This window comes from Arachis stenosperma, chromosome 5, assembly GCF_014773155.1.
Source record: "Arachis stenosperma cultivar V10309 chromosome 5, arast.V10309.gnm1.PFL2, whole genome shotgun sequence".
Taxonomy (NCBI): Eukaryota; Viridiplantae; Streptophyta; class Magnoliopsida; order Fabales; family Fabaceae; genus Arachis; species Arachis stenosperma.
Window position 1 is genome coordinate 12,668,720 of NC_080381.1, and position 10,291 is coordinate 12,679,010.

The 10,291-nt window shown below is 24.5% G+C and overlaps 1 pseudogene; it reads left to right on the plus strand.

The window, feature by feature from the left end:
* Positions 1 to 6,989: 6,989 nt before the first annotated feature.
* On the plus strand, positions 6,990 to 9,979 carry LOC130979718 (S-adenosyl-L-methionine:benzoic acid/salicylic acid carboxyl methyltransferase 3-like; annotated as a pseudogene).
* The last annotated feature ends 312 nt before the right edge of the window (positions 9,980 to 10,291 follow it).

Here is a 10,291-nt window from a genome sequence, read left to right on the forward strand (position 1 = left end):
ATTTCTCTACAAATTCTTCTAATCTAAATAATGCATAAATATGTCACATTTTTTATATATAACAATAACTAATATCACATATTAGGCTAATTTACGTTGATAAATCAAATCATTCTAAAATTACCTGAATCGAATTTAGGCAATAATGTTACCTAGTTGTCTCCATTTAAATCGAATTTAATGAATTCGAATTAGGATAATAAATAATAAATCTAATTTATATTTAATAATTTACCTCTAATTTATGGTAAAAATGTAAAATATGATGCCAAAAAAAAACTAAAGCGTCATAAAATTTTTACTAACAAAAAAATATTTTTTTCATTTTTTAGACACGTATCTATCTTTTTAAGTTATACATTTTGATTTATATAAATTAATAATAATTAAATGTAAAAAAATACTAATTAATAAAGGAATAAAATTTAAGATAAATATGTTCTGAACAAATTGAAATAAAATAAATACTATTAATTATGATCATTAATTATAATTATATATATTTACTTCAAGATTTATACTTCGAAAACATAGTATATTAATATTTTGTATTTTATTTTTTAATTTTATACTATCACAAACATTAGTTACTCTCCAATAATGACAATACTTTTATAATAATTTTTAACATAACAAAAAAATATACATGCAATTACCTAAAATATAATATTTGTGTAATAACTGAAATTTAATTGTCAATATAAAGTAATATATAATATCATTTCATAATCAAATAAGTGTTTAATCGAAGAATTTAATATTTATATAATAATATGACAAAATAAATTAAAGTTTGAGTTTAATCATAGCAAGCGTTCAAGTTTAAATTTTTATAAATTAATTTATTTGTGTTAAAGTGAATTGCGCAATAAAAAATTCATAAAAATTTCATATATTGAAGTAGACAATAATTTATTTTTAAATACAAAAAGTGTATTGAATAAGTAAAAAATTATTTTATTTTAATTTGGTCCATAATTCACATGATTTGAATTTAGCTCAATATATATGATTTGATTTGATTTGATTTAATTATTAGTTGAAAGTATCTCAATTGCCTATTTTATTCATAGATTTATTATTTTAATGACTAATAAATTAATCAAATTAATTAATTAGTAACACAATAAATTTGGGTTAATAAATTTAAAAAAATAAATTAAAAATACTAACAGAATATTAAAATAAATAAATTAAAAAATACTACCAAATCAAATTGATATGAATTACAATAAATTATATATTATTTAAATATTTAATCAAATTAATTAGTTGATATAGTTAATTTATTGTAATAACTTATAGTTAATGAGTAAAAATAAATAAATCGGAAAACATTCTCAGAAGCATGCTACGTCAAGTTCATCATTAAGTACAAAAATTCGATTTTTATATAATAGAATAGATAAATTTAATGACATCTTATTGGTCAAAAAACTTATTAATGACTCTAGAGTCTAGATAACTTGATGTGAATTTTTTTTATATTTTACATTAACTTTAGATAAAAAAAATTAGTTATGACATATAATTAAAAACTTAAAATGCAATTAATAAAAATTTTTATCTATAATTATTAATAAGTTATAATCTAGATATAATGAGAAATAAATAATAGAAATAGAGATTTTGTATAATAGGTAGAGTTAAATTGAAGAATAACGATGTTTTTTAATTAATTTTTTTAATTTATTCAATAATAATAATAATAATATATTTGTCTAACTTAATTTAATTTTCTTGTAGATAATTTTTAATATATTTTATATTCATCTACATCTAAAAAAAAAGAAAGAAATGAAGGATATATAATCTTTAACACGGTGCTCTCTTAGGTATTTAGAAATATGAAAAAAAAAGAAAGCCTTGAAAAACCAAATAGTCACCTAACTTTTCTTGCCCTCAATTCTATGATCTCACTCCCAAAACTCCAGGAGAGTAGAATATTGCTTGACTTGCTTTCGAATGCAATAGAGAAGAATACGCAACTTTCATCTCGTCGCCGTTATTCCACCTGTCCAATTACTACTGTTGTCGTGTCTGCTCTGTCGTCGTGTGCGTTGTTATGCGTCATCCAATTTAATGAATTTAATTAGAATAAATAATAAATTATTTATTTTATTTTAGATTTCATAAATAAAAAAACCAATTTACTGATATAATGAATTACAATAATTAACATAGTCTAATTAATTAAGTAATATAAATTTTAATAAATTATATTAATATTTAAATATCCAATCAAATCAATTAGTTAGTATAATTAAGTCATTGTAATAAATTGTATTTAATGAGTTAAAATAATTAAATCGAGAAACACTCTCTGGAGCATGCTACGACAGCTTCATCAGTAAGTGCAGAAACTCAATATTTATATAATAAAATAAATAAATAGAATAAATAAGTAAGTAAGTATTTGCACTATTATACTTCTTATTCTACATGATGACTTAAGATATTTGTTTGTATGTTAAATAATATAAATAATATTTTGTATCTTATATTCATTAAATATTGATATTAAGATGAGAAAAATTATGTAATAAATTTTATAAATAGTAATTATAAAAAATAAATAATTATTTATTATATATAATAATTCTTGGTATACATAGGATCGGATCATGTATATATTAGGATATCTATTTTAATTATGTGAGTAATTATTGTTATTTTTAATTTTTATTATATTAGTAAATAATATTTAAAACTAAAAATAAAATTTTCTTAATTTGAATAAAAACTCTCTTATAAATATAGTAAAAATATAAGATGTGATATAGAAAAAAAGCTAAAGCGACATAAATTTTTAGTAAAAATAAAAATATTTTTTTGTTCATTTTTTTAGATACGTAACTATTTTATTCAAGGTATAAATTTTAATTGATATTTTATAAAAAAAAGCAATCAATACAAAAATAAAACTTAAATAAGGCAAATATGTTCTGAAAAAAATTAGAATAAAATAAAAACTCCAATTATAACCATTAATCATAATCATATATATTTATTTTAAGATTTATATTTCAAAAATTCAGAATATTAATATTTTGTATTTTGTATTTTTTTCAATTTTAAACTATTATAAACATTCGTTGTTCTCTAATAATAGTAATCCTTTTAAAAGAATAAACATAATTAAATAATTTTAAAAAATATATAATGATTTTTAAAATAACAAAAAATATACAATTACCTAAAATATATTATTTTTATGTAGCAATTGAAATTTAATTGCCAATATAAAAATTATATATAATATCCTATCATAAACAAATAAGTGTTTAATCAAAGAATTTAATATTTATATAATATAAAAAATAAATTAAAATTTGAGCTTAATCATAGTAAACACTCAAGTTTAAATTTTTATAAATAAAATTTTATCATTTTTTTTCTCGAAGTAACTTATACAATAAAATATTTCTAACGCATTATTGATACTCAAATAATAGAAATAATATATTAATAAATAAAAAATATTATTAAAAGTTAAATATACAGATAAAAGATTATAACTTGCAAAAATATCTCTAAAATTTATTACATAAATATTAAAAATCATGTATTTATATAAATTAAATTATATTAAATTGTAAGATATTTAGATATTTAATTAATTTAAAATAAATGGTATGCCATTCAAATAATTTAGATTGAAGATAAAAAAAATATAATCAAATTATATCATAACATAACATTTCTATAAGTTTCTTTTATAATAGATTTAATACAAAAATATTTATTATCATCTGTTTAACGTAACAATTTAAATTTAGGAGAATTGTTCCAAAAAATACCTTTTTCGAATTATTTATTGTTAATATCAGGTCAATTTCATAACATTCAATAATAACATAAATGATTATATTTGAACCACAAAGTTAACCTAAAATAAAATATAGAAATTGATGAGAACAAAATATTAAGACAAAAAATGATTAGAAGCATAAAAATAGAAAAAAATATTAAATTTAAATAATGTCAAAAAGAATCTAATATATAAATATGTGAATTGTAAAAATAGAGGGATACATATATAAAGAAGAATAGCATGCATGCATAAACATTTTTTCACTATATCATAATTTGCTCCAGCTATACGATGAATTCAGCGGCAGTCAGCAGCTCCAAAAGTTTGCATCGGTGCACGTTAAACACATGACCTGATTTCTTAAGCTGCAAGTTTGCCGAGCACATTGTCATCCAATTCCATTAGCAACGGTAATGCCTAAATTAAGACATTTTCGAGTTATAAACAAACAATCAACGAAATACTATTTATCCATACCTTCTTATTTATTCATAAAAGAAATTTTACATTAAAAAAAAGAAGAAAATAAGAGTTAAAATAGCAAGAGCGATAAAAATGATGATTCTTATCATTTTGTTTGGGGTCTATATATAGAAGACCAGAAAATCATCATTATCTAACAAAATTAATTTGTATTTATTGCATTTAATTTGAATAAGCAAGAAATTATCATATTTTAGTTTAGTATTTAATTTACATGATTTGAATTTGACTTAATACATATAATTTAATTTGATTTAATATTAGTTAAAATATCTCAATTGCTTTTATTAATATTTAATATCAATTAATTAATATACATAATTTATATCTAATTTGATTTAATAAATTAAAAAATACTACCAGAATATTAAAAGAAATAAATTAGGAATATTATTAAAATAAATTGATATAAATTATAATTATTATGTAATATTTAAATATCTAATCAAATCAATTAGTTGATATAATTAATCTCATAATAAATTGTATTTAATGAATTAAAAGAAATAAATCGAGAAGCACTCTCGGAAGCATGCCACGTCAGCTCCATCATTAAGTGTAGAAATTCGATTTTTATATAATAGAATCGAATATACGTTAATTCATATATAGCATATAAATAAATTTAATTATAATAAATAACAATTTATTTTTTTTATTTTAGACTTTATAAATGAAAAGACTAATTCACTAATATAACGAATTATAATTAATGTAGTATAATTAATTAAGTAATATAAATTATAATAAATTATATTAAAAAAAGAAATATTTAAATATCTAATCAAATCAATTAGTTAATATAATTAATTCAGTGCAATAAATTGTATTGAATGAGTTAAAATAATTAAATTGAGAAACACTCTCCGAAACATGCCACGTCAGCTTTATCATTAAGTGCAGACATCCGATTTTTATATAATAGAATAGATTAAATGACTTATATAATGGTGATCTCATTTATTGTTATAAATGCTAAATTGAATAAGTCATTATTACTTTTTTGATTTGGAATTAAATGAGAATAAAACCATATATTATATCTTTTGTTCTTTAGATAATTATCTTTTGGATTTTAGATATATTATCTTTTGGACTCTAGATACTATTTTATTTGGGTTTTAGGGTTTAATGGTACTATGCTCAAATATAAATAGTACCTTCAGGATTTCGGTCCCAACATACCAAAAGCCACCTTTGTCGCTTTTTCTCCATCAGAAGAGTCACAATTCAGCCGCCTAGGGACAGAAGGCTTTGGTTGAAAAAGATCGAAAGAACTACAAAATCCAAAATCTTCCGATCATGATTCATGTTTATGAATTCAGGTACACTTTCGCATCCAGTATTTTCTTTCTTAATGATTTAACATAATAGATAAACTTTGGGCTGAGAAAATTCCAACGGTTTTTGATTGAATAATTTGGGTGGAGTGTTTTTTGTTTTTAATTTTATTGGGACAAATTTTCAACCCATTGTTTATGTTGTTCAGATTTTTTATTGTCTACCTAACAGAACCGATAAGATTAATATAAAACTCATTAAAGATAAAATTTATTGAGTTCGAATTTCAAATGTTTTTTGAATTAAATTTTAAATAATTTTAATTTTAAACATTTTGGATTTTTTTTTCATGTTAAATGTTAACTGCAATATTGATAGTGTTGTATTAACTCCTAACACTTTTTTTTTTTAAATTTATTTTATATGCATAATGAATATCTAAAATATTGAAAATAAGCCAATGAATATCTAAATTTAATTAAATAAGTGATAACTATAAAATTCAATCATCTAAATATTGAATGTAAAATAATAAATAAAAAGAATACGTGAATTTATATTTACTAAAACTATATGGTAATTTTATAATTTACACTTGTTTAATTTGTATAATTATTTATTTATTTTCCCTGCCTTAGCAATAGTAACTAAGACCTACGACCACCAGAAAGGGACAGTAACACGTCATCAACGTTTCAATTTATGGAGTTTGTTATGCCTTATTGATGTATTCTAATTAAGCTAATAAGTCTAATAACCATGATATCGTCATGTACTCATGTTATATTTTATTTCTGATCCGGGTTGCTTTGCCAGTACGAGACAAAATGAGGGTTGTTAAGCACTTAAGCCCAACAATAATCATTATTTTGTGGTATCAATATCCTCAACGCACCTCCTTTAAACCTTATTATATCCTTTACCTAACTAATATTCTCTATGAAAATAATACTTAAGATGCACCCACCGGCATCATGTAATTAACTAATTCAGTGATGCTCTCTTTCCAGATTTGCGTTGGATCGGATAAATGCTTCTCTGTCCTTTAGATGGTTATAAAATTAATTTAAAATCAATTTTTTTAACATATAATAGATATGCGTTGTGTGTGGACACTAGCAGTTTTAAACAAATTAAATTCAGATTTTGTAAGGTAAATAATGATTTTTGTGAATAATGTGAATAATAAATTTTAAAATTAGTCCAATAAAATAAAAATACACTACCCTCAAATTATCTACTTAAATATTAATATTAGGATAACCATTCGCATATCCATTATTGACATTGTTTAATTAAGTTTAAAGTTTGAAAGATCATGCATGCTGAGACGTTGACACGACAAAGTCGAAAAAGGCAGCAACTTGCACTATAAATGGGAAGGCATGAACTCCATTTTGTAAGCCAAAAACAAATTTTACTTTGTATTTGCACAATTTGAGTGGAAGCTAAGCAATGAAGATTGATCAAGTGCTCCATATGAATGAAGGAATGGGGGAAGCCAGTTATGCCAGAAACAGCTTGCTTCAGGTTATCATTAATCTTATCCATCAAGAAGAGCATGCGCTTTTAATAAACATATTACATATATATGTGTGATTAAATGTGTAATTAATTATTAACTAATTGCAGCAAAAGGCAATTTCGATAGCGAAGCCCATGATAGAGGAAGCAATAACAACCCTATATTGCAACACACTCCCAAGAAACCTTGCCATTGCTGATTTGGGATGTTCTTCAGGCCCAAACACTTTCTTTCTAGTCACCCAAATTATCAAATTCGTAGAAACACTTTCCCAACAACTGAACCGTCCCTCACCCGAATACCAGGTCTTGTTGAACGATCTTCCAGCCAACGACTTTAACTCCATCTTCAAGTCTATTCCCACCTTTAAACATGAGCTCTATAATGAAATCCAAGCTAATAAGATTGGTCCTTGTTTCATCTCTGGAGTTCCTGGTTCTTTCTATGGCAGACTCTTTCCTACCCGATCTCTGCATTTTGTCCACTCCTCTTATAGCCTGCATTGCATTTTGATGGCTAGTTGATGGCTACCAATCACAAATATTGCTGGCCCTAGTATTGCTCTTTTCTTAATTTATATCTTTTTATCGATACACTCTTTTCTATTCAAAATTTTATTAATTAAATTTTTTCGTGAGACAATTATATCTATATTCACATATAATTTATTTTATATTTTTGCTTAGTCGTCATATTTTTTATTCTTCTTAAAAGACAATTATAAAGCAGTAATAAAAGTATTATATGAAATTATTATACATATATATAATACGTTTTTTATGCAACAATTTTTTTTGAGTTTGATGAATAAATTTTGTATAATTTTTTTTATTTTGATATTGTATCATAAAATTATTATCTGTTCCAAAATTTTATATTATTCTATAAAAATATATTAATAGTTATACTAACAGACTCTATTTTACATCATGTTTAAGAAAAATAAATAAATAAATAAAGAAAAAATATAGAGAGCTAATGGAATATTTGTATAATGTGTACAATAGAGATTTAAGAATGAATTAGAAATATAACCATTAGTGTTACTTTTTTCCATCAGCTTAAACTCTTGGGATGAATGATATCATGACATGATATCAGAGTTCTAATGTCAAATCAGCTAGTACCCTTGTTATTCTGGATAGTACGAGTGATATTCATTTTTTAACTTATATTTTACCAAATAAACAATTTTACACATTGTACAAATATTTTATTGACTCCCTAGCAGGACTCATAAATAAAATATGTGAAATATGGTGCTATATCTCTGGTGGCTATTAGTTTATTATAAAACACATTTTTGACATAGAATAAAACATACATACCTGTCAACTAATTAATTTGGTTAAGAGTTAGTTAATATTCATTTTAATGACTTAATGCCATGGCCAGTAAAAGTTAGAATTTTCATCACGAGTAATTCTTGTAATTTCACAACTGTTTAATGAAATATGCAACATCTTTTAACCAAGTGAGATAGAGAACTACAGAGTTTCTAAACGATATCGTTTTAAAAAAGTCTCTAGGTTGGGTGACCAAGGAGCTGATGACAACCGACATCGACCACCACCACCGCTGACGGGGTGTGTTCTAGTAGTGAAAATGAATCATGTCATCTTTATATTTTAGATTTGCTCATAGTTGTGTTTTGTTGAAACTCATGGAAGATAATTAGGTTAATATTGGGGAATGGAGAAGATCACTAAATGTTGTAGCTTGATTAAAAGTGACGAATGAGTTAATTTATCTAATTTTTAAGGACTTCTAAAAAGTAAATATACATTAAAAATAATGAACTAAAATTTATAAAAAATTAATTTAGATATTTATGCTATGGGTTATGTTAAGTAACAAATGATTTTTTTGAATAATATGAATAACGAACTTTAAAATTGGCCTAATTCAAGTAAAACACACTATCCTCCAAATTAACTACCTAAATCTTAATATTAGAATAACTATTCGCACACCTAATGAATTGAACATCCGATATATTCATTTTTCATATTGTTTAATATTTTCATTGTTCACCTATACTTTTCAGAGGTGTAATTATAACAAAGAATATGGGTTATTTATTTTGTGTGTAGGTTCCTGAGGGTATAGAGAAGAACAACAAAGGGAACATTTATATAACCAAAAAAGGTGTTGAAAGCATACTACGAGCAATTTGAGAGAGACATTTCGGGGTTTCTAAGGAGCCGCGCAGAGGAGTTGGTAGGAGGGTGTATGATTCTCACAATCTTGGGAAGAAGAAGCGAAGACCCAAGCAGCAAGGAGTCGGCAGTTCACATTTATGAGCTCTTTGCAAACGCTCTCAATCACTTGGTCTTCAAGGGACTCATTCAAGAAGATCAACTTCACAGCTTTAACATTCCAAACTACATTCCATCCTCATCGGAACTCAAACTCCAGATCTTAAAACAAGGCTCCTTCAAAATCAACCGCACCGAGGTATCATCCGTGCACTGGACCCATTGCGGCAGTGATAATCAACACAAAAGCGGTGCATATAACGTAGCCAAGTGCATGAGGGCCGTGCTAGAACCTTTGGTTCTCCAACACTTTGGTGAAGCCATCATTGATGAGGCTTTTCGGGTGTTCCAGGACCTCTTAGCCGATACTATGTCTAAGGAGAAAACGGAGTTCATCAATATCACTTTATATTTGACCAAACAATCGCGCTCGTGTGTTTCTTTTCATTAACTCGCACGCATATGTAGTATTGATCTAGAATTACTATTATTATGCATTATTGTTGGACAACTTTAATTTGAAGGGGGAGGGAAAGTTATATGGATCGGAATAATAAAACAGTAAAATAGTCTATGCTGCTATCCTAGCCGTTCTAGTTTATACTAAGTAAGAAGAAATGTTGCACGCTAGTTGTTTTGTCGATTTTTAACAAATCGATGGTGGTTCGATATTTAGTGGTCTGAAAGCGAAACCTACTCCTCTTTGTAGGTACAAGTTTTCTAGAAGCGCATCAAAATATCTTCGACTAGATGAGATTTAGGAATGAAGATAAATTAAAACTTATAAATTAATAAGAGAGACAGAAAAATTAAGTTTTCGAAAAAGAAACATAATAAAAATGAAAAATTTTACGTTAAAATTACGTTGAAATTGAAAGAAAACAGTAAAATACCTTCGACTGGGTCAAAGGACTTTGGCATAAAAATCTA